The sequence below is a fragment of the Lynx canadensis genome, chromosome A1, assembly GCF_007474595.2.
Source record: "Lynx canadensis isolate LIC74 chromosome A1, mLynCan4.pri.v2, whole genome shotgun sequence".
NCBI classification, from domain to species: Eukaryota; Metazoa; Chordata; class Mammalia; order Carnivora; family Felidae; genus Lynx; species Lynx canadensis.
The window spans coordinates 80,928,207-80,953,746 of record NC_044303.2 but is presented as its reverse complement, the minus strand read 5'-3'; positions in this window follow the sequence as shown (position 1 = coordinate 80,953,746).

Below are 25,540 nucleotides of genomic sequence, written 5' to 3'. Positions count from 1 at the left end.
TCACTGCCGGAAGCACAGAGGTGTGCAAATATTCCCACGTGGATGCCATAAGGTGCATCAGCAGAGGGAAAAGGGCCCCACTGTTAACATGTCCCAGGGCTGGGGCCATCACGCCAAGCAAGCATGCCTAAGAGGGGTGTGGTGCCTGTGAGTGTCCGCGAGATGGCTTTGCCGCTCCGGGGTCGCATCACTCTGCATCCAGAGCCCAGCTTTGTCATTTATCATCTGTATAACCTCAGACAAACACCTGCTCTCCCATGCTTTGGCTTCCGTGTCTGAGAAATGGGGTGACAGCAGTGGCTGTCTCACAGGATTGTTGGAGGGATAAATTTAAAAGGGAGTCTGACTCTTGGTGAGTGACCCACAGTACAGCTGCTATTATCATCACTGGTGACTTTTATCATCGATCTCTCTGAGCAACAATTTCTTTGGCACAGAATCCAAATGAGGTAACAGGTCTGAAAACACGTAGTAGGTGGTCATGCTGGGAGCTCTCTTCACCTTCCCTGAGCAGGTCATAAAGCCCTCCCGTCCTCACTTTTAACTGCTCACCTCACATAATAAAATAACAGCAGCTAATAAAGACAGAGTCCTTACGAGCGCAGGTGCTAGGGAAAACGTGTTCCTCAGTTAACCTTGTTCTCTGTTCACAGCAGCCCTCTGAAGTGGAAAGCACTACAATCCCCTTTTATCTGGGAGGAAACGGGGTCTTACGATAGAAGGACTGATCCTGACCTGCTGTCCCTCAACCGGTAGGAGGTGGAGCCCAGATGTGGCTGGGTGAGCTGCCCAGGGAGGCACAGCCAGGACCCCAGGAGATGGGGGCCCCCCCCATGGGGAACTAACCCCCCTAGGTTAGCATACCAGCCCTGAAAAGAGCACGACAGCCCGAGCGCAGGCAGCCAGACGTGCGGACCAATGAGTGACCAGCATCAGCCAGGGGAAACCAAGGAAGGAAACGGGGCTAGTCCAGGAGCATCATTACCCAACTAGCCCTGGCTCAAGCCTTCCCTGGGACCGTAAGGCAGTGTCATATAAACAGACCTTCACTACCTGGGGAAGAGAAAGCTACACCGACTGCAGACTCACAGGTGTTTAGGCAGACCAAGTCATCATGTACGTAGGTCAAGAGTGGTCCAATGGTCACCATCTAACACCTAAAACAGCTGTACCTAATAGTGTACTAATAAATTATTTGTAATCAACCTTACGGTTCAAATTCAGTTTTCCCCACAATAGGATTTTATCCTCTTAAATTCGAACATAAGACAAACACCTGAAACATGTCCATTCAGAATCAAGACAGGATGAGGGAGATAATGAGGCCAATCCCTGTGATTTGGGGGTCCTACAGAATACGGAAGTTAAGTTCTCTGGAGTTGTAAGCCAACTGAAGACAATTCCAAAAGAACTTCAACACAAACTGTACCTCGCACAGCCTAACTTAGGCAAACAGCTTTCGTGGCGGTGTGAAACAAGGCTGTCTGCAAGGTCCCTGGGGCAAACCAGGCCTTCACTGAGCCTGTCATTTAGCAGAGGGAGTAGGAGACACCGTGGCTCAGGGACATCCATGGAGCAAGCATCTGGGTAGAAACGTGTGTTCATGCGTTGTGCTGCATTGAGCATGTGCTTGCAAGCGCACATACTGTTAACAAGCAAATTAATATGGGCTCCTGGGTGGCTCAGTAGGTTCAGCATCTGACTTGGTTTCAGCTCAGGTCATGATCCCAGGGTCGTGGGATCTAGTCCTACATTGGGCTCCATGTAGAGTGTGGAGCCTGCTTAAGATTCTCTCTCTCTCCCTCTCTCTCTCTCTCTCTCTCTCTCTCTGCCCCTCTCCCCCACTCACACGTTCTCTCTAAAAAAATCTTTTTTTAATTTAAATTCACGTTAGTTAACGTACAGTGTAGTATTGGTTTCCGGAGTAGGACCCAGTGATTCATCACTTACATATAACACCCAGCGCTCATCCCAACAAGTGACCTCCTTAGTACCCATCACCCATTTAGCCCATCCCCCCATCCACCTCCCTTCCAGCAACCCTCAGTTTGTTCTCTGTATTTGATTCTTATGGTTTGCCTCCCTCTCTGTTTTTATCTTATTTTTCCTTCCCTCCCCCTATGTTTATCTGCTGAGTTTCTCAACTTTCACAAATGAGTGAAATCATATATCTTTCTCTGCCTGACTTATTTTGCTTAGTATAATACACTCTAGTTCCATCCACGTTGTTGCAAATGGCAAGATTTCATTCTTTTTTCATCAGTGAAAACCCAAATATCCATCGATTGATGAATGGATAAAGCAGATATGCTGCATATATACAATACTTCTTTAAAACTTTAATTTTAGAAAAAGCAAATTAATGAATGATGAACATTTTCTAGGAAAAAAACTATACGCCTCCTGCTTGCAGAGATCTTGAACTCTCAGGGATTACTTGAAGTAAGAGTAGAAGAAGGTACATCTTACTGTACAGGAGTTGGGGCAAGTCGGGGAGGGGGTGGGGCTGAGCAGGTGCAGGAAGTAAGTGACAAATGTGAGACGAGCGGAGCAAGCTTGACAATGACCCACTCTCACTGAAACAAGTGCCACACAGCCCCGCACCCACCGGGGCGGGCCAGGGAAAGAAAGTAGACACAAAACTGCGTGCTTATCAAAGAGGCGGGCCCCCTTAAGCAAAGGGATACACAGATTTGCTCAGCAATGAAACGGCCAGAAAGGAAACAAGTTGGAAAAATCAAGTTTTCAGGAGTGCTGATCGAGTCGCCCCAGACCTGGAAAAAGGCTCTGACATGCAGGAGCTTCTCCAGAGCATCTCAGCCCTTGGCCCGTGTCCTCCCAGTGGAAGGAGGCTGGCTCACAGCACGCAGAAAATCAGAAAGTCCTGTCCCCAAAGCCAAAGTCTTCTGACCTAACAAAATCCCCGTGACTGTTTGCCCCTCAATGACCTCATCTCTGAAAAGTGCCTGGCGGTAAAAGCCAGCTCTTGCCAACACAAGTGCTATGCCAGCTGGGTCCTCGCATCCCCAGGGGATGGTCAGCACACGCATGTGTCCAGGGAGAGCCAGCAAGCATTACGATCCCCTCCTTCACCGCTCATGCCCAGACACCACAGCCCACGCCTTTTCCCAGGGCTAGAGAAGCAGGAGGTGGGCAGAAAGAAGAAAATCTCTCCTTAGGGCCCAAACAAATATCCCAGACCCTAACTCCTGTCTGGTCCAACCTCTACAAGATGCAGATGCTGCAGGGAGAGCCTCTCTGGTGTGTTCTTCCAATGACACCTGAGCACATTCTCTCACACAGAAGAGGTGCTGGGTGGAACCCAGAGATAGTGTCCTGCCTGGCCTTCCAGCCACTTGAGGGCCCCCCCCAACCCCTCCCAGCTCAGAGGGCCCGGTTCAAATCCCACACCTGCCACTGAGCTTGCTCTGGTCAGAATCACAGAAGACTAGGATGAGAAGGGAAATCAGAAGGCACTCCATCACTTCTCCCATTTCATGACCATAAGAGAGGACCCTGCTTGCTATGTGGAGGAGCCATGCAGAGTGCCTTACAGAGGACAGCTGTGGACCCCCAGATTCCTGGGAGACCTAGAGTAGTGTTATCCCCGGCCTCCAGTGAGGAAGGAAGCACAGAGAGCTTCAGTAAGGTGAGGTAGCCACCATCCACTGTCCAGGACACAGAAGAAACAAAAGTCCAACCCCACGGTCTGTTCCAGAATCTGCACTCTCACCCTGTTGCCAACCAGACACCTCCACTCCTCAGCTCCAACCCCCAGCCCAGGTGATACTTCTCTTTTAAACTCGCGCATCCACGACTGCACAACCACACTGCAATTACCCTGTGCCGTCAGGGGTACTTATTCTGTTACCTTCGGTGTTAAACCCTTTATGGCTACACAGTGGACACAGCTGAATGTGCAGACCTCGTCTCTCTGTTTTATAAAAAATCACCTTGAGGGCTAGGAAAGAGGGTGCCCCATGCTTCCAGTTATGGGGACCCTAGCTCTGGACCAATACCGGGAACTTACAGTGCTTCTGGGTACAAGGGCCAGCCCTGGAGATGTAGCTTGCGTGGTAAGAGACACAACTAAGAGAACACTTCAAAGGTCTGAGAGGTCCCCCTTATGGAAGTATGCCAGCCAGTAAATGAGTCAGGACTGATGGACTCACAACCATCGCCGTTTCACAACCCCTAATGGACGTAGCCATTGGGAAGACTACTGGCAACATCACAAGCCTAGAGAGAGGTCAGACAGTGTGTGTGTGCCCGCTGTTGGAAGAACGCGTCCCACCTGTGAAACGGCCTTGCCGAAAGCTTCAACCTCACTCTAATCCAGCTTTTGGGCTTTCTCAATCTGGGTGCTACTGAACCTGGGGCCGATGGTTCTCTGTGGGGCTATCCTGTTGAGTGGCACTCTTGCCCCCACCCACTAGAGGCCAGGAGCAGCCCCTTGAGCTATACATCCCCTGCTGAGAATCTCTGCATCCAACCACCAATTTGGAGGAAAATACAAGGGATAGAAGAAGGAGTGAAATATACCATAGGGATACAATCAACAAAACTCAAAGAGCAGAAAACCCTGCAGAGCAAACAATTCAATTTCCCCAACAGGCGACACAGGGGAAAAAAACACGATGGTGGAGAAAATTTACAGATTAAAAAAGGCTTCATTGCAATCTATAGATCTTATTTGGATCTCGAACCAACAAAAATTGTTTAAAACTCATGGTCTGAGACTATCAGAAATTAGAACACTGTATTTGATGATGTTGAAGGAATTATCAGTAGCTTTTTAGGTGTGACACTGTCATTATCATTAAAACTTGTCCCTCCATTTAGAAATACATCCTGAAATTCTTACAGATGAACTATATGATGTCTTGGGTTGTTTCAAAAATATGAGACGGGGTAAGTGGAAGAGGTATGCATGACATAGATTGGCTATATGTGCCTAATGACTGCAACTGGGTGGTTGAGGAACATGGGTTCCTTATACTGTGATCTCCCTTCTTATGTGTTTGCAATTTTCTATAAGAGGATACTTCCAAAATTCTGGAGGGCTTCTGACAAGAACTGCCCTGCAAAGTCTGCTATGAAGGGTCCCGGCCTTGGTGCCCAGCACTGTGTATACACTGCCGATGGAGGTGTTCGACAGACGACAAGGCTGGTTATTACGTGGTGGACCTCTGTCAGACACTCAAGAATGATTTCCGCGGCCTGCTCCAGGGACGGACTTCCAAGAGCAAAGAGCGTGATGTACAAGAGCCGACTGGACGTGTGCACAGGAGGATGCTAACAGATGAAACTGAAATGAAGGTCAGTGCTCCGTTGCTTTGCTTTGCAAATCCTGGAGAAGCCTTGGAAGGGGAAGCCGGCAGACCCTCAAGCAAGCCATCTTGAGAGGAAGCAAGCCCTGAGGGCTCTTTCCTCCCAGTCTCTCAGGCCCCACCTGCTTGCCCTCCAGGTACGTGCCCGTGCTGCATGCCTGCAGCTCTGTCCTGCCTCAGGACACCCAGTTTCTATCGCTTCTCGGCCTTTTGGCTAAGATCAAGTGTAGGACAGCCAGTTACTGTTCGACATCTCTCTTCCCTATGGGACCAAGAAGCTCCGTGAGGGCGGGGCGGGGGGGGGGGGGGGGACCTGTGCTGGTTCTGGTCACCACCTCACCCCTGGGGCTTGGCACAGGACAGGTGCCAGTGAGTGTTGAATGAGGTGAATGGGGCATGCTCAGGAGCTCGCCCTCAGATGAGGCCAGAAACAAAGCAAGCGAGGTGCAGAGAGCCCAGAGGTGTCACGTATGTCCACAGAACACTTCGGACTTCAAGAAAAGACCCGACATAGGTGACCAAGCCAAGTAAGATATTAAACTCTTACTGCTGACGTCTTCAGAAGCAATACGCTGGCCAGAAAATGTATTGATTTACATCACTATTGTATTAATTGCTACCACTTCTACTTCAGAGTTTAAGACCTTATAAAAAACAGACAAATGCATATTTTAATTGAAAATTTCTTAGAAGAAAACGTCCTTTAATGGAGACTTTCTCTCCCTTACTACCCTACCCACCCACCTGCCAGAATTCCACACACTGCCATCCTCTGGTGGCACCTGCCAACATCTACAGGCACCTGACAGGGAGAGAAACCAGCAACTCCAGCGATGTCTGAGCAAACGCAATCTGTGAACAAAGCCCGAAGCGGTCACCTTGCTGCGTGTAGCATCTGCAGACAGACCAGGGATGGGGACACTGTGGCTCTGGTTCTGAAGGCCTAATGCACTTCTGGTTGGACCACTTGCTTCGGGCTTTCTGGGCAAGACAATCATCCTGGCCCTCTCCACCTTTGAAAGTGCTATAATTCTGGGGCACCTGGGGAGCTCGGTCAGTTGCGCATATGGCTTCCACTCGGGTCACCATCTCGCGGTTCGTGAGTTCAAGCCCCGCGTTGAGCTCTGTGCTGACTGCTCGGAGCCTGGAGCCTGCTTCGGATTCTGTGTCTCCCTCTTTCTCTGTCCCCTGGAAGGAAGGAAGGAAGGAAGGAAGGAAGGAAGGAAGGAAGGAAGGAAGGAAGGAAGGAAGGGCCATAATTCTAAGTTTGCCTCAGGCCTCACCGATGCCATACACAGGCTGGCAGTTTGGTCCTGATCGTAAGGACACAGGTTTGGGTAGAGGCTGCTGACGTGGGCTCATTTCTCTTTTAGGTGACGCACCACAGTTTCAGGCTCCCTTTTATGAACAGCTTGGAGAGCCCGCTCTGAGGGGGTCCAGAGGTCTGAGTGGCTGGAGGCTCAGGAGGACCACACATGAAGAGTACACAAATCTGGGTCTTCCTGATTAAAATGCAAGCCCACTGGTGTGCCCGGCGGAGACAGCAAAGAGAGCCAGAGGAACGAAAGCACAGTTGGTATTCTGGAGCTACAGGCCGCGTGGCCACTGGCACAGCTCTGGAAGGAGGCACTGGTAACAGAGCAGCTTGACACTTTCTCCCCGGAGCACACTCCCAGGAAAGCCGCACCACACGATCATTGTTTCATTCATTAGTCCGCATCTTGGACGACACCATGAAAGAAATGACAAATTAGCAATTCCACGGCAGCAGCGTTCATGCTATCGTGGTATCACAGAGTCAGCAGAACCCAGCCCCCATAACTCAGCTCGTCCTTCTCATCCAAGACCGGCCATCAATACGGTTTTACGTGCCTTGTACTAATCACTAAAGTCAGATAATATGAAGGTTAATGGTTGCAGACAGTCTGGGGAAATATCCAACATCTGATAAGGACACCCCCCATTATTGCCCTCCTCTGCGTCTATATCCCAACCAAGAATACACCGAGGAAGGAAATCAATGTTTAAGGCAGTCGTAATACATCTCCCTGTGTAACATATAAATTGGCCCTTCATTCGCCCATTCACGTTTCAGTTAATAAATAGTTCAGACACGGGCCACCCTGATAGTGAAAGAGTGTGACCATTGTACGCCCGTCACCCCCTTGAGATTTATGGCACCACGGCACAACGGACCCCGGCCAAGGCTTTCCCAATTACCTCACCCGCCTCTTCAACAGAGACAGTGTGCACGGAGTTTTGATGAGGACTTTAGTATCTACATATATCAAGCCCTCAAAACTGGGAGCTGCACTTTCTTCTCTGAGCAAAGCACTTTTATTGAACAGTAACCAGACAAAGCCCAGCTCGGGGCCCTTTGTCCCAGTATCGACTGTCAGGGTGAACGTGGAGCCATCACACAGCCTGCATTTCATCTGGCGCACACTTGGTAACACTCGGTCACATCCCTAGAAAAGACCCGCAGGACCTTCTGGGGTTTTCTCACATTTAATTACTACGTGTGAAAGTCCCCCCACCATCCCTTGGACACTCCTGAAAAACGTCCTGTCAACGATAAGCTGCTGTATGTCAGCATGTTCACTTTTTTTCATTTTAATTTTTTTAACGTTCATTTATTTTTGAGAGAGAGGGCAAGTGCACAAGCTGGGGAGGGGCAGAGAGAGAGGGGGATAGGATCCGAGGCGGGCTCTGTGCTGACAGCACAGAGTCCGACGTGGGCTTGAACCCACAAACCGCGAGATCATAACCTGAGCCGAAGTCGGACGCCCAACCGACCGAGCCCCCCAGGCGTGCATGGGCAGGTTCATCATTAAGAGAGTCAGTACAGTTTGCAAATACGCTTCCTTCGGTGCAGTGCCCGCAAGCAAAGTCATCCCTGAGTGACAGATTCGAGCTCTGGCACCGTGATTTGTCTTCAAGTTTAAGTATGCATTTCTGTGTCCCAAATAATTACTACAATTTACCTTCCCAAACCAAAATAAAGCATTCTGGCAACGTGTTTCATTTGTAACTAAACTACTAAATGCAAATGTGGAATTGGCAGCTTGGCCGTGGCCGCATTTGGGAGAGTTTATCTCACCCGTGACAGTGAGAAAGACACTCTCTCAGGACCAGGGATTCTGACAGTCCTTTGGACCCATGAAAAATCACCCCACATGGCGGTCCTGCCGAGGCTCCAGCGCCTGGAGCCAGGCTCTCCCGTAGGGGGGGGGCTGCTCCTTTCCCACAGCCCACTCTCGGAGAATGCGGGGTGGAGGGCACGGCCAGCCCCCTCTGTATTTATACAGCAGAGACTTTGGAAAAAGGCATCTTTCAGCTGCCCAGTGAAAGCAGGGGAGTAACTCAATGTGACGTCCCCAGGTCTGGCTCTCCCGGCAGCAGGGAAATGATGCCCATCGGCCCCAGTTCTCACTCTTTCTGTGGGTACTGGCCATGTGCCAGGCTCTGCGTGCAGGCCACATGTTTAGCCCTCATCCTCGGAGGCGCTGATGGTGCTCTGGGAGACAGGTCAGGTCGCACAGTCCAACGTGACTGCACCGTCCACCAAACTCCCAGGGGGCGGTGACAAGGGACAGATGAATGGTGTGTGGCATGAGGGAAGCGAGAGGGCGGTGGGAGAAGCTTCCCCGAAGATACACCTGAAGAGGCGGTCTGCTCCCCCCAGCAGCAAGGTGAGAGGAGGCTCCGTGGCCTTGTGGCACCGCCCTGGGAGGGGAGCAGGCAGGACGGCCACATCAGACCCAGACCACCCGGCAAGCTGTGAGGGCGGAGCCATCCCCACATTTCAGGCAACATGTTTTTGCAGATGAGAATCCAACGGCACCTCTCAGGTAGTCTGGCAGGTATGTTCACAGGCACCTGTTACAGAGATTGGCCACCATATGAAGACAGCCAGTGGTTCCATGGTTCCAGTTTTGTCATCTTACTGTGCATCAGGTAAGGAGATTCCGCAGGCCAATGGCCCGCCTAGAAGTCGGCTGAGGGTGAAAATCCAACTGCTTGCTTCACTACCTTTTGATGCATAAAAAGACCACTTACCCAACGTGCCCTCTAGAGAACAACAGGAAGAAAAGAGAAATTGTATTTTCTCCTTTGTCAGAGACTTGGACTCCCTTATTTATATGTCGTTTTGTAGGAATTACCTGTCAAACTTCCATTTGGGGAACTGCAGGGCCCCGCCCATCACACCCGCATGAGGATGCCAATCTCTGCCCCTCCTCCGGCCCAGCACCAGGGGCATCAGGTACAGTGCGCACCAGCATGTAGCCCAGTCTTCTCCCCACCCCCACCCCGGAACCCCGCCCCTTCCAGCTTTCTCCCCTTCATCCTTGCAATGCAGCACGCTGGCTTAGACCCTGCAAGACGCTGACTCCACTCAATCCTTGCCTCCTCCAAAAACATAAAAAATGGAGAACTGACTTTTGATTGGAGCCAAACGGGAATTCCAACTTCACAAAGGAAGGCGTCACAGTGACGTGCCTGCAGGTGGCCCTCTGTAGCAGGAAGCCTGGTGGGACGTCCCCTCTGAGATGAGCAGTGGATGACCTGTGCACACCATGCACAGGCTCTCCCCAGGGAGCCGTCCTGTTGCTGCACTTTGTTCCTGATTTCCTCGATACGCTGTCCAGGGACTGGTGCCGCCTTAGCACTAGTCCTTCCGCTAGGGCGGGCCCCACTGCCACCTGGGTCTCACACAACCATCCCTGGCTGCCGGCCGACTCGGCCACACACACGTCCACAGGAGCCGTTCAGCTGCCACGACAGCTCAGAAATGCCCGTGAGAAGGTGGGAGACCGTACCGCCTCTTCCCTCAACATTTAACGGAGGACAGATGGGCTTCCTCTCTTGCCACGTGGGCCCTATGGCAAGAGATACCCGGGGTGCTCCCTGATTCTGGAAGCCCACGCGGAGCCCCTGTGGGTCACTGCTGGCAGGAGGAGGTGGAGAACGAAAGAGGGTGCAACCAGCCGGCAGAGCACAGGACGGTCACCACCCCCGTGCCTGGAGGAAGACACACTCAGGAGTGTCTGGCCTAGGAGGCACTGTCAACAGAAGCCCACGGGCCCTAAGGAGGGCCCCCGCCTGCCAGGCATCTCAACACTGAGTGCAAGGGAACAACCCTTCAGCATCCAGAGTAAGAAGGCACCCCTGCAGGCCAGAGACAGGGCCTCTGAGTCCCCACCCCACATACAGAGAAGGACAGAACTTGGAGCCACATGTGATGCGTTTGCATCCGACCAGTTAGGAAACAAGACCAGTGGTGCTCAAGCTTCAGGAGGCATCAGAATCATCTAGAAAGCCTGTTAAAACACAGACTGCTGAAGCCACCCCAGCCCCTGGTTTCTGATTCAGTAGGTCTGCTGAGGGCTAGACAGTTTGAAGCTCTAATAAGTTCCTGGGTGCCAACACTGCTGGTCTGATGACTCCACATGGGGACCAGCACCTTCCAAAACTCATGGTGTCTCCTGATTAGACAATGACACAGACTGGTAAAGGGCAGGAGCCCCAACTCAGGGGCAAGGGCAACAAAGGAGTGAGTGGCTGCCTTCAAACCTTGAAGCCTACAAATGTAGGGATGGGACCTGGCCTTTCTGGGGTGGGGCGGGGACCAACAGGCCAGGCCACAGGGAGGCAGAGACCTGCTTCAATCCAAGGAATTGTTTTCCCCCAGGTCCAGCTGTCAGAGGTGGCCTGGGCTCTCAGCAGGTCAAGGGAACACCCAGCAGAGATGTTCAACCAGCCATGTGCACACAGGATGAACAATGCAGGCCAGGGGCTGGGAGGGGGGGGTGGATTTGAGCCCAGCATCCTGGAAGATCTTTCCACCCCTGAGAATCCCTGATTTTATGGTTCCCGCACCCTCTCCTGATGTGTGTTGTCATGTAAAGCTCCTTGGTAGATCTGAAGGTCTGGCCAACTCCCAGATCACCAGAGGCTCACGTGGGAGGGCACAGGCTCCTCCCTGAAGCCCACCTTGCTTTTAGATGCTTGGCATTTGAGTTTTGAAATAATAGGATCAGAAGCAGTTATGAATCACCCCCGCTATGGAAAGACGTTACCGGTATTAACTCTAATATGTCTTTAATTGGTGTCGTTCCTAAGGAAGAGAGATTTTTTTCAGAGAGCTTCAAGCAATAAGAAAGCTTTCAAGAAACATCCCAAATTTTTATTCCTCAATTCCTTTCAGATCTAATTTGTGTTAATTCAATTAAGGGCATGTAATTTGGCTGTCAGAGAAATTAAATATAAAGAAAATGTATATTAATGCAAAGTTTGAAGAGTCAGGCACATAGAATCCAAGAAGTTAAAAAAAAAGTTGCATTTCCTCCTATAGCAAGAAGGAAGGAAGGAAGGAAGGAAGGAAGGAAGGAAGGAAGGAAGGAAGGAAGGAAGGAAGGAAGGAAGGAAGGGAGGAGAGAAGGAAGGGAATAACATATATATTGACATTTCTTTCAAATTTTTTGTTTTACAGAAGGCTTAAAAACAAGTACTACTGAATATAAGTAGACAAACATGCAATGAGAATTTGTTTCCCTAATTTCTTACTTTAATACACTTGATTTTTATCCCATGCATGTAAGAGTGCTATGCCTGCCACCATATCCCGGGTGCCACCCAATATTATACTCCAATAACAATCCTTTTACTAAGTACCATACTGTGTTTAAAAACCAGGTCATGGGGTGCCTGGGTGGCTCAGTTGGTTAAGCATCCGACTTCAGCTCAGGTCACGATCTTGCAGTCCATGAGTTCAAGCCCCGCGTCGGGCTCTGGGCTGATGGCTCAGAGCCTGGAGCCTGCTTCCCGTTCTGTGTCTCCCTCTCTCTCTGCCCCTCCCCCGTTCATGCTCTGTCTCTCTCTGTCTCAAAAATAAATAAACGTTAAAAAAAAAAAAAAAAACAGGTCAGTTGGAGCACCTGGGTGGTTCAGTCGGTTGAGCATCTGACTTTGGCTCAGGTCAGCATCTCGCGGTTCATGGTTTTGAGCTCTGCATCGGGCCCTGCGCTGACAGCTCAGAGTCTGGAGCCTGCTTTGGATTCTGTGTCTCCCTCTCTCTCTGCCCCTCTACTACACACTCTGTCTCGCTTTCTCTCTCAAAAATAAGCACTAAAAAAAAAACAGGTCAGCTGGCACCTGGGTTTTGCTGTCGCTAAAGAAATCCTGATGCGGGAAAACATGGGACTGCCCATGTACATCATGACCCCACTGTCCTCCCGCTCTCGCATGACACACCTCTAACGAAATCAGTGCGATCCAGAGCAGGGCTAGTGATGTGGGATAGCTCCTTGAGACGCTGCCTTTACCCGTAAAATCGTCTTGCATGAATGCAGAGCACAGCCTGCACTCCCCGGCTGACAGCCTTAGGGGTGCTGTCCCCCAGTCAGGCCCCATGGGTGCGGGAAGAGGAGCTATAATGAAATAGGAACGAACATGTCTCAGAGAAGTTTCATTACTGTGTCACGATTATATTCCATTTGTTCATTGTGGCATCCCCAGCATCTGGGCGGGTGCCTGGCACACGGGTCGGTGCTCCACAGGTTTGAGCCACTAAATGATTGCCAGAGTCCCCTGACAGCTGTTAGTGCCCTCTCTCCCTGACGAAGAGCCAGTCTTCCACGGGCCAGGCATCCACCACAAATAACTGGCAGAGACAAGCTGCAGACATGGGCTCTGGCCTCACAGCCACGGGTGACGCCACCGTAGAAACAGGGAGCCGTCTGAACCAAGCTGGGCCTTCAGCCGGGTCGCCGGTAGGATGGGTAGAGATTCTGATGGACCAAGACAGGCCAAAAGGCCCTAGTGGGCACGGCAGGCCTGCGGCCAGTGAGGAAGCCAGAGCACGACGCTGGGCGTTCACATGACGGGAGAGCAGAGGGGCAGTTTCTGGAAGCTGACACTGCCCAGAGTCTCCAGGGTGTGAACCACCACTGCAGCCTGAGTGGGGAAGGCCCCCAGTGACCACACAGAAGCAAGCAGACCCAGAAAGCCACTTCAGCGGTTCCAGAAAAAGGCCCTTAGGACACGGATGAGGGAGGTCAGAGCCAGGACAATTTTTCTTTAAGAAAACTCGGTGGCCGATCAAATAAAAGTAGTGGGCACTTTGTAATCCTGTGGCTACACTCCCCTATGCAAACAGGGCTCTGCTGTTCTGTAAACCCGAGTCACCCTAAGATGCACCCCCAACCTCGGAGTGGCCTTCCCAGCGGGCGGTCTGGGAGCAGGCGCCCCTTCTCTTGCCGATTCTGCTTCCCACGGTGCCCAGGCCGTCCCCACGCCCATGATCATCCCAAGTCAGCCTTCCTCCACATCTACACCTCATGGTGGATTACAAGCTCCTCCTCTGTGCCATCCAGTCCCCGCAGGTGGATGCTAGGCCCAGACATCTTCCCTCAGGCTTGAATTCACCTTGGGATCGCCCACACCCGCAGGCCACCATGCCTTGGGGGTCATCCACAACCCCCCAGACCATGCCCTCGGGGTCATCCACACCCCCCAGGCCACACCCTCGGGGTCATCCATCCATATTTCTATATATACACATACACATATATATGTATACACATGTACATATACATATATATATATACACACACTTATATGTATACACACCTACACACATACACACATACACACACACACATACACACACACACACCTAGGCCACACCCTCGGTCAGTGCAGACTTCACCCTGAAGCCCACCATAGCTACTCCAAAACATGACTCCTAAGAATGCATCTCTCCCCCATCTAGCACTTGGGCGGAGGGCACAGGAAAAATGAAAATGAGACTCGCAAAGCCATTTTTCCTAGGACGGTGCATTTACTAATTTCCGCACAAAGAAGTCAGGAAACGCAGTAGTTCAGCATCTCACACTCATTATCCCGCCCACATCTCAGGTGGTGCCTATTAAGCCATCATTTTAAATAGTTTAACTTGTAATGAGAAATACTGGGAGCCATGAAAATGAGTTCATGTTTCTGTGAAAGCCTGCTTCACTTCCTACCTCCATTGTTCATGCTGCTTCAAGTCATAGCGTTATTATGTATTTATGTTTGGATTCTGAAAATAACACCTTTTGTTAGAATGTCCATGGGTCTTGGGGAAGAGTCGACACTGAAACGAATACCCAACCTGTTAAAAAATGTAAACTTTGAAATCAGATCATTAGGAGAAGAGTATTCATTACACAAAAAGAATTACTACTGGTTCCTTTTATAAATGATAAATTCTCAAAGTGAATTTATGATCTGATTTACAAAAGGAGGTAAGTGGTAACACAGTCACATGGCAGGTACACCCAAGTGCACAGCAGGTCCTCAGAGACACTAAGACAGGAAAGCGACTGTGTGCACAGATCGCATCACCTCAGCGTGTCCTTTAGGCCACGGTCACCCCCACAGGTGACAGACACTCCCCAGGGAGGAGTGTCTCCCTGTGTCTGCTGGATTTGGGTTCTGGAGGCAGAGCCCTGGGAACACTCCTCCACGCTTCCCCACTGGCTTCAAAAACAGGAAGTGCTGAACGGCAATATACATGCTCTGTGCCTCTCAACATGGGATCCTGAAAATTTGGATTTAGAAAACGGAATTCAGAATTCAATCAGTAAGCCCACTGTCACTTGTCACTAGGCCACGTAAAAAGCTATAGCATGTACAAAGGCAGGTGGTGGCCCCACAGAATGATAGCTCATTGGTCCTGCCGGACGACTCGTGGCTCCACTCTGGAGCTGTGACCAGACCTTCAGCTCCACCAGGATGCCACCCACTCAGCAGTGTGGCCCGGAAGGTGGGGGGACACCCTCCAGGGCAACAAAGATGCCTCATGCGCCAGTTGGGCGGCACTGGCCAGGTCAGGGCAGAGCAGAATCCCAACACAACAACAGGCGTGCCTGGGGCCTGAGAATTCCCGGCATCTCTAGGGAACGAGAAAGGGAGGTAGTGCCCATCAGCCGAAGCCACAGTGAGCAAGTCCCGGATCTGCACACGCGTGAAGCTGGCCCGAGCTAGCAAGCAGCTGAGAGAGCCAGGCCTTCCGCCTCAGCTGCTGTAGCGCAGGGAGGCGGTCCCGGCAAGGCAGAAGGCTGCGCTTCCGTTTGTACACAGCAGGTATCGTACGTGAGCGGTCCACCCGGCAGATGTCTGAGTGCCTTCCACATTCCGGGCAGTCACTCCTGGGCACGGAGGTGGGAGGCAGCCACAGGCCTGGCTTTGATCACCGCTCTTCCTGGCCTTGAGTTTAGACAGAACAGGGTGTCTCCCCAACAGCTGGCTCCCCCGGACCCATACGGCAGCATGGCCCGGGGCTCTGTTCTTAAAAGCCAAAAAGCGGACCGTGACATCGGGTGGTGGCCAGCTCCTCCAGGTGGGCCCCACAAGACACTGCACTTCAGTCTTCGTCGTCTTGTACTTTCCCACACACCCCTCCAGATTTGGGGGCAAAAGTAATCCCTTCCTTCTTTAAGCCCCGTAGCTTTTTATCACCTTCTCAACTAAACCCTAAAATCTTGGAGTAGGGACCAGGTTTACTTCTTGTGGCCACCACAGTGCCTGCCACAGAACATCCACTAGATGTGTGTCACAGGGTCCATACAAAAGTCACGCCCGTTGACCTCTCATGGGGTGGAGAGGGCAGCTGTCTCTCCCCTTCTGTAACACAGAAGGGAGCGGACGGTTATCTCATCACCACGGGGCTTCAGGCTCATCGAATCACCGAAGACATTTAGCAGTTAGGTGAGGATCTGAACTCCAGAGTCTGGTAGCCACCAGCACCAGGGCTCATGAACGTGCGAGTGAAAGAGGTAAAACACACCAGACTTTGAAGACTTCTGGGGAAAAGAACATAAAACATCTCACTAACAATGTTCTCGCCAGTGACACGTTGCCCTCAAGTGGCCAACTTCTGTGTGAATCGTTGGCACTTTCCCAGCTGAGCTCCTACTACGTGCCGCACTTTGCATCTAGACATGGGAGGTTGTCCTCGGAGGCCTCTGCTGTCACACTGCACGGAGCGCAGCTGCAGAGCAAGTTCCCATCACGTCTGATCTTCCCCGTGCAGCACGGGCCCAGGAATGTCCTTGGGCCGCACCTGTCTGAGTATCAGACGAGGCACCTGTCTGGAGGCCTGAGAGCAGCTACAGTAGCACTCACACAAAAGGTATCAGTGTCCCCTGGCTAGTGGCCCACGGATGGGGCAGCTTACCCAGTAGAATTTATTCTCCCACAGTTCTGGAGGCCAGAAGTCCAATATCAGGGGGGGCTGGTTCTTCCTGGGGCTGCCTCTCCCCCAACAACTGGTGGCCTCGGGCATTCCCACTCTCTCCTCTGTCATGTCTGTCCCTATGCCCAAATTTCCTCATTTTATAAGGACGCCAGTCTCACTGGACTAGGCCTATCCTGATGCCCTCATCCTGCCTCGATCAGCTACAGAGAGCCTATTTCCAAGTCAGGTCACCGTCTTCTGGGGGACACCATTTGATGGGAAACATCACCTGAGCAGCAAGCTGGCTCTCTTCCACCTCGCTCAGCCGTGTCCACAGCGTCACGCTTTGAATCCCTTCTGCAGCACGCCGAGCATGGAGGCCACGCTCCTGGCCACCGAGCACACACCTGCCACCCTCTGGGCTGAGCACCGCAGCCCGGTGTGCAAGGAGCTGCATGCTCACACTCGTCTCCGCGAGGCCCACACGTCCTCCCCCTTCTTGGACTCCAGAGGGTAGATGGGCACGGGTCACCCCACCACTGCACCGGCACCACGTGGGCGCGGATAAGTCTGCAGGTTGGATCATGGCAAAGCTGGTGGGTGTCCCCTAAATCATCATGCCAGAGCTCTTAACGCCGTTGAGAGAAAGGCCGACCATGGGAGCTTCGGCTCCCGTCCCACAGCCTGGCTGACACCGGGGCCACCGAGACCCATCCCACCTGCTGCCGAGACCAGGGAAGACACGCGACCACTTACACCACAATCGGCTGAAAGAGAACATGAAAACGCAAATGGTGTCCCTAAAGCACCTCAGGTCTTTGTCAGCAGGAGGGTGAACGAAACAAAGAGCCAGAGGGGAACCTGGCATCCCCAGGGACGGCAGGTGGAGCTCTCACAGGCTGGATGCTGGCCAGGAACAAGAGAAACAGCTGACTGCATGGTTTTCTTCTCCAAGCACAACTGGAAGGCAAGAAAACGAAAGGAAAAAATAAGATTTGCTTGAGTTCCTCATGGCGAGCAGGACAAATGGAGGCTTTCAACGCGGCCAAGGAGCAGAGATCACGCAGGGATCGCCCTGGGAGCGCAAGGACGGTGACGGTGACAACTCACCATCATCAGCCCCTGACGCCCTGCACATGCACCTTCTTTGGCACCTCTGTTAATCTCCTTGGCTCAGCAACAACGTTCACTCCGGCAGAGGGAGAGAGAGGCTGGTTCTTGGGAGACCCCTTGGCAAATCAGACATACTGGACCCCAATCTGTCTTGTGTTCTAGAACCCAAGACCAGCAATCGCTGGGACCAAGAAGGCTTCATCCCTGCCCCACGCCTGCACCATCAAAGCCCACGACTGCTGCTTACTTGACTCCTCAAACGGGAGCCTCCTGGTGGAGATCCTTAGCGGAGTACAGGGACTTGTAGTGACAGGGCCAGAGAACGCCCCACACAACTGGTCTGTGGTCTGGAAGGTTAAGCGTGGGAAGACCACCACGGAGACATGTTTCATGGTGAGAACACACAGGCAGGGGCCCAGCAAGATGTGCACACGTTCCCTGAAACCTGGAAAAGTGTGACCTCTTAACCACAGCTGGTCTAAACCACCGTCCATTCCTCTCAGGAAACCGGGTCTGGGCGTGTTAGGAGACTTGTCCAAGGTCTCCTTGAGCAGTGGGGTGGCTCCCGTCCCTCCCGGCACCTGTGGGAACGGCGCCCGCATGGCCACTGCCATGAGTTAGGCTCCCATTGTGACCAATGGGCTGCCGGCAAGCTCTCCCAGGCGATGCAAGCGATGTTAAAGATCTCTGACAATTAAGATATTTAGAGTGTCCTATGATAACATTTGCTTGACCCCAACAAAATGACGGAGGTGCACTGCAGGACGTTTTGGAAAGATATTCCAAATGTTTAGAAAGGAAGCCTGGGTTTATAATCTTTTATGGCACCTAAGTTCCCCCACATCTAAAAAAAAAAAAAAAAAAACAAAGCAAAAACATACAACAGCCCTGCACGTGGCACTGAAACCACGCCGATATGCACGTGGCAAGCGGAGGTGGACACACACACCCCTACTCGACACCAGGAAGGGCCTCCGGTGTATGTGGGGGTGGGGGGCTCACTTGGAAAGTCTCCCTCATCCTCACTACTTGAGGCTCTAACAGCCACACCAACACCACCAACAAAGCGGAATTCATGGCTTCCCATTCCCACCACGGCCACGCTGACCCAGGTACACGTCTGCCCACAGGTCTACCCACACCAGCTGAAAGTGACCTGACGGTGTTCCCAGGTCCCAGCAGGCAGGCAGAAGAGTAATCCTACATGATTGTGTGGCCATATTTACCCCACTTCCTCCCGGGATGTTCAGTGCCAGCAACGTTCCTGGTGTGTGTTTGCTCAGCTGTGCCACAGGGGCCCCGCCTGGCCCTGACCTCCGACAGCGGCGTGTGCAGACCCCATCAACAGGTGCACATCAGAGCCCGAGTGCCCTGTCCCCAGAGCGGCCCTGCTTCTGCAGAGATCTCCGTTGGTGCCATCTGACCCAAAAGCGTGCAGAGAAGACCGCACCCTCAAGGTGGAGTCCCCACAGCGATGCTGTAAAAGGCGGGGCAGGGAGCGGGAGCTGGGGACACTGGTGTCAAATAGCAGGAAGTGACCGGGGAGCAGCACTGAGACTCGAGACGGGAGAAAGGTGCCACAGCAAGGAGCGGAGGTGGCCAGTGGATATGGAATGAAACGTGTCCCCAGCATTTTCTCCACGTTTGAGATTAAGCAGTGTCCTCTCACATTACTGCACTGTTTTGCTCAAACTCCATAAACGTGATGGGTCACCTTTCCCAAACCCTACAGAGAGCCCTTCACTTGCTAACAGAGGAGCTCCCCCTCCGGTGGGTGGAGGGCATATCCGCCTCATTTCAGGAAGCCGTGATGAGAAGTAACCTGGGGCCCCCCCTTGGAGGTTTCTCTGCAGCTTCTCGGTGCATCACTCAAGGAGTCCCTGAGGGGCCACAGCACAGATGTTTGAAGGTGCCGCTATGGGCTTGGGACCCACATCTCGAGCCCCAGGAACACGGAGCAACACTGGAGGCCGTGTCCAGCCTGGGACAAGCACCTGTTGTACACTCACATCGCTTCCCCCCACTGGCCCAGTTTCCTTCCCATCTAGTACAGGGCCGGGGCAGGGGGTGCTTTCTAGAATACCGTTTTACCAAGAATGGAGCTCTTGGCAAGGGTCCTGGCTTCACATGTATGGGAAAAGTCACATTACATCCAACATTCCACGTCACACAGGCCAGCCTCCTGTCTCGTGGATGCGTTAAGATACAGAACTCAACGAGACCAGTGGTGACAGCCCGCCCGACCCCACTACATCCAGGGCTGCCACTAGTTCAGACCATTCTGATCTCCAGTTCCTTCCTTGTGTCTGTGCCCTCTGGGATTTCTCCCACTTTCTTTTTTGAATTTATGCACGTTATCATATCTCACACATCATTTCTTGTGTTCCGTCAAGGGGAGTGTGCAGGCCGCCAGATCTGCTGTCTGGTCAGAAACAGGGGTTCTCAACGAGAGGGTGTCAAAGACCCCCCAGGCTCTCCAGTCTGTTGTTCCATATTTTTGTAGCAGCTTTATTAAGATATAATTCGCCTACTGCGTAATGCGCTCAAATTGTACAATTCGAAGGTTTCTAACACGTTCACAGATATGTGCAAACACCACCAGGGCCTATTTTAGACTATTTTGTCATCACAAGGAAAACTTCCTACACTTTATTTAGCTTACCACCTTCTATCCCCATCTGCCCCCCCCCGCCACGCCCTAAGCAATCACCAATTTACATTTTATCGCTATACATCTCCCTCTTCTGGAAATTTTATATAAATAGAATTGTATATGTGGTCTTTTGTGACTTGATTCTTCCACTTAGCGTAATGTTCTCTGGGCTCATTCCACATTGGAGCCTTGTCAGGGCCTCATTCATTCTCACGGCTGAGTAATATTCCACCGTGTGGAGATGTCTATCCATTCATCAGACTGGTGGACCCTGGGATTGTTCTTGCCTTTTGACAACATGAGTCATGCTGCTGTGAACACTCACAGGCAGGTATTAGTGTGAACACGTATTTCATCTCTTTTGGGGGTATCCCTAGGAGTGGAATTGCTGAGTCATATGGTAACTCTACGTTTAATCATTTGAGAAGCTGCCAGACTGTTTGGTTCCATGTGTTTTTAATCTCCCATTTACTTCTTATGGAAAATGAAAAAACTACATGTAGAACTTGCTTCATTGTTCTTTTTTTTATTTTTTTTTTTTAATGTTTGTTTATTTTTGAGACAGAGGGAGACAGTGAGAGTGGGGCAGGGGCAGACAGAGGGAGACACGGAATCAGAAGTAGGCTCCAGGCTCTAAGCTGTCAGCACAGAGCCCAACACGGGGCTTGAGAACCCACAAACTGTGAGATTGTGACCTGAGCCGAAGTCGGACGCTTAACCGACTGAGCCACCCAGGTGCCCCACTTGCCTCATTTTTCTTACTGTAAATCTTTATCATTGCAATGTTAAAAGACTGGTAAGTATACCATTACAAAAAAGCATACTATGAACAAAGAAAAAAGTCTTAAGAGATGGCCCAGGATCTGCTGGAGAAGCAAATTTTAATTTCTGCACTTTTCCTTATATAAAATCTGAGTTTTCAATAATGAAGACAAATAGCGTTTGTCGTAAACTAAATTAAGACGGGGAACAGGGACACCTGGGGGGCTCAGTCAGTTGAGCGTCCCACTTCAGCTCAGGTCATGATCTTGCGGTTTGTGAGTTCGAGCCCTGTGTCGGGCTCTGTGCTGACAGCTCGGAGCCTGAAGCCTGCTTCGGATTCTGCGTCTCCCCCTCTCTGCCTCTCCTTCCCATGCTCATGCTCTCTGTCTCTCAATGATAAATAAACGTTAAAAAAGAATTTTTTTTAATTTATATTTAAAAAAAGAATGGGAAAGAAGTTTTTCAGAAAATGACAAGGAGTGTTTTTTGGTTTTGTTTTTTAAATCAGAATCTAGAAAAAAACTCTCTTTAAAACAACTGATTGCTGGCACATGGGCATCCCTTTCTGGAAAGTAAGTGGCAAACAGACTTGGCTTGTTACAGGAGCCACATTTGAGGCTGAAGAGACACACTAGTCCCTGCGGGATCCCAAATGGATCATCCCTGCATTAGAAAGTAGGAGCTGTCAGAGAAAATTCTAGAAGCTACTGGTCATTGAGTACTTCTTTACTTTTCCAAGGACGAAGAGGTGGCACGGATGGACCCAGAGCTAGCACACCAGCGGAATGTGCTCACCTTTGGTCTCAAATGCTAATGTTTTCCTGCACCCAGGACCGCCTTGACAGACTGACTGCCAGCTGCTTTCTGCTGTCCTTTCTAGGGCCACAGTCCCCCCTCCGCCACATGTGGTCTGGGCCAGCTGCACACCAGTCACCCCGGAGCACCTTCGAACACCAATGCCTGGGCTTTGCCTCCGGACAGAATGTCTGGATGGTGACCTCAGGGCACAGCTGGGGCTGGGAAACCAAAGACCCACCAGCAAGACTCGGAAGCGTCACAGAAAACTGCAAGAGAAGATCTATTCTGGTCTCTAGGAATGTGCCATCATCACCAAAGGAAAGAAACGTGAGTTATTCTCCCCAGGGGAATCCAGGCCTGGGAGTGGACCTCATGTAAGGACATGGGCAGAGGCCCCTAAAACGTGCACACACACCCCCGGCTCCTGCTGTGCCCTCCCCAGAGCCTCTGCTCTGGGATTACCCAGGCCCGATGAATCTGTTCTCTACAATATACGGCCCCCTCTGTCAACGGGTCTTCACCCAGAGAGACTCATCTGCTCACCAAGACCTGGGGCCACGGAGACGCCTGGCCGTCTGCAGGGCTGGTGGCCCGGGCAGGCTCTGGGCCTCTGGCCAGCTGCCTCCTTTCTCGGGCTCTCACTGCAGCTCGGCCCATCCTCCTCCTCCCTCACTGCCACTCTTTTCTGGAATAATTACATTACCCCACTTAGTGCTCAAACCATATGACAGGGGTATGACTGCCGCCGTGGCAGCGATGCGGAAGGGTGATTGAGGAAACCTCCCAGGTGGCCAGTTAGGAGCACTAGACCATGGCTCTGACCAGCGTGCTGCTCCCACTCCAGGACCGACACAGGCCAGCTGACCTGTAGCCAATTTGGACACAAGCCTTGAATATGGTCGTATCAAAATGGCGATGAATCAATACCACTAACATGCTTCTGGTGGAGCAGAGGGAGCTAGGTGTGTGGAGGTGCCTGGTAAGCAGTAAAGAACCGTCCAGCGTTGGTCAGTGCCTTACTCCAAGGCCCAGCGACAGAACACCGCACTGTGTCTGTGGGTCCCATCTGCCTCCTCCGCCAACATCAATCCCCTCCCCCTTCCCGGCGCGTCTCCCTCCGACGCAGGGCCACAGTGATGGGGTCCCTCCATGAGGTTTCCTCAGTTGTAATAACAAGTGCCGTGGCCCTCAGGCAGACCCACACCGCCTCTCAATGCGCCAGCACAAGCTCTAGACCTACGGGCTCCAGGCTTCCAGAAACAGATCGAGATGCCGGTGGCAGGTGTCACCAGGGTGGGGCCACACCTCACAGAACTCTCCCTTGCCCAACACTGTGGCTTCCTGAACAAGCAGGTGGGCCAGCCAAGGGGCGGGCCCTCACCCATCAGGCCCCCTAGGGCTGGGCGCAGACACACAGGCCGGGCCTTCTCTGTGCCTCATCCAAGGTGGATGACGATGGACGTCACCACTTCCTTCTCCCGAGTCAGCCTGTTGGCTGCACATTTATTTTCAGAGGGACGTTACTGACATCTGGTGGCAATCTGAGAAAACTCACATTGGAGAAAAATGGGAGAGCAGATGGGATCCGCCCGCATCACAGGTCATGACTGTGACTCTAGCGGGAAGCCAGGGGTAAGAAGATGTATGGCTGTCACACCTGCTGCTCTCACCCGGACACTGAGTTCAAGGCTCTGTCTTCGGACAGCCAGCTGAGGATGTGAAATGAAGCCGAACTTCCTCCCTGTTCTCCAGACACCACGTCCTGGGGGCCAGACCAGAACTGAGGAGTCTGGAGTACAGTTCTGAACACACACACACACACACAGTATATGCACAATCCAGGAGAGAGGTCGTCTCCACCGCTAACAACGAGAGCCCCTGGGAGACTCGCTGCCTGGGCCTGGCTCCCCAGACTCTCCCTGCTTTCCCCATCCACCTCTGGTGAGGTCTCCCGGCTGCTCTGGGGTGGCTGGCGTGCCCACGTAGGGTCACGTCTTCACTGCCTCACCACGAAGTCACGGGGAATGAACAGGTGACCACACAGAGCAAGCCTGAGCGACAGGCACTGGGAAACGCCACAGATGCCATTCTCACGCGTTCCACAGCAAGGGGCTGTGAGATGTACATATCGGAGGAACCGGAAGGAATGCTCAAGGGCCAGCTGCTTCTCAATCCCTCACTTTAAAAAGATGATCAGGCTTGGGGCGCCTGGGTGGCTCAGTCGGTTAAGCGTCCGGCTTCGGCTCAGGCCGTGATCTCGCGGTTTGTGAGTTCGAGCCCCGCGTCGGGCTCTGTGCTGACAGTTCAGAGCCTGTAGCTGCTTCGGATTCTGTGTCTCCCTCTCTCTGTGCCCCTCCTCCACTCATGCTCTGTCTCTCTGTCTCTCAAAAATAAACATTAAAAAAAAAAAAAAAGATGATCAGGCCTCGGGACCTGGTGTAGCTAACCTCCACTCACCAACCGGAATCTCCCCTAATAAATTCAGCCTAGTTCTTTGTCGGACAAAGTTTGGATTTTCAGCCCCCAGGTGAAAGATCTACTTTCTAACTGACAAGCAAGACAATACAGTGGAGAGCACAGACACAGCCGTTCACAGACATGTCCACACACAGACACGAGCACTGTGAGACCCACTACACACACAGGCATCAGCAGACATGGTCGTCTCGGGCCCACTGTCCTCCGTCTGCACGCACACCGTCTCCAAATTACCCGTGGCGACGAGCTGGGATTTCGATCAGAACGAAACCAGCAAACAACTGCTCTGTACGTGACAGGTTCTGGCATGCTCCTGTGCCATGGGGACAGCCCTCCCCGGCCCCGCTCTTCCAACCAGGGCCCCATTCTCCTTGGAACTCGCAGAGGGAAATGCACATTTATCACCTCCCTTCCCTGCCTGACCACAGTGGGGCCAACACTTAGAACTGTGCTTTGGTTCCCCAAACTTATAAAGTGGCCTGGGGGCACCTTGGTGGCTCAGTTAGTTTAGTGTCTGACTCTTGATTTCGGCTCAAGTCCTGATCTCACAATTTTTGAGGTTTAAGCTCCCTGTCGGGCTCCATGCTGAGCCTGCGTGTGATTCTCTCTACCTCTCTCTCTCTCTCTCTCAAAAAAAAAAAAAAAAAAAAAAAAAAAAAAACAGTTTACTTTTGGGGCACCTGGGTGGCTCAGTCAGTTAAGTGTCCAACTCTTGATTACAGCTCAGGTCATGATCTCACGGTTCATGAGTTCTAGCCCCATGTCAGGCTCTGCAGTGACATTACAAAGCCTGCTTGGGATTCTCTTGCTCTCTCTCTCTCTCTCGCTCTCTCTGCCCCTTCCCTGCTCAGGCTTTCACATCGCTATCAAAATAAACAAACGTTTAAAAAAAAAGTGGCCTGAAAGCCCGTAGTCACCGTTGCCCCCGCCTGCCCCCAGCTCCTGGGCAAGGCACACAGACCCTCATCGGGTCCCGCAGACCCTGGGACAGCACAAGCCGGCTGGTTGGCTTGTGCAGCCATGACTGCCAGTGGGGCCTTGTCCACGCCAGGGGCAGTACCACAGTCTCAGCACCAGAAGGGATTCTGGGCAAGCATTCTGTGCATAGCTGCATAACGGACAGATGGACACATGATGGATGCCAAGCCTCAATGGGTACTGGTGTTCTCGGGGCTGTGAAAGGGG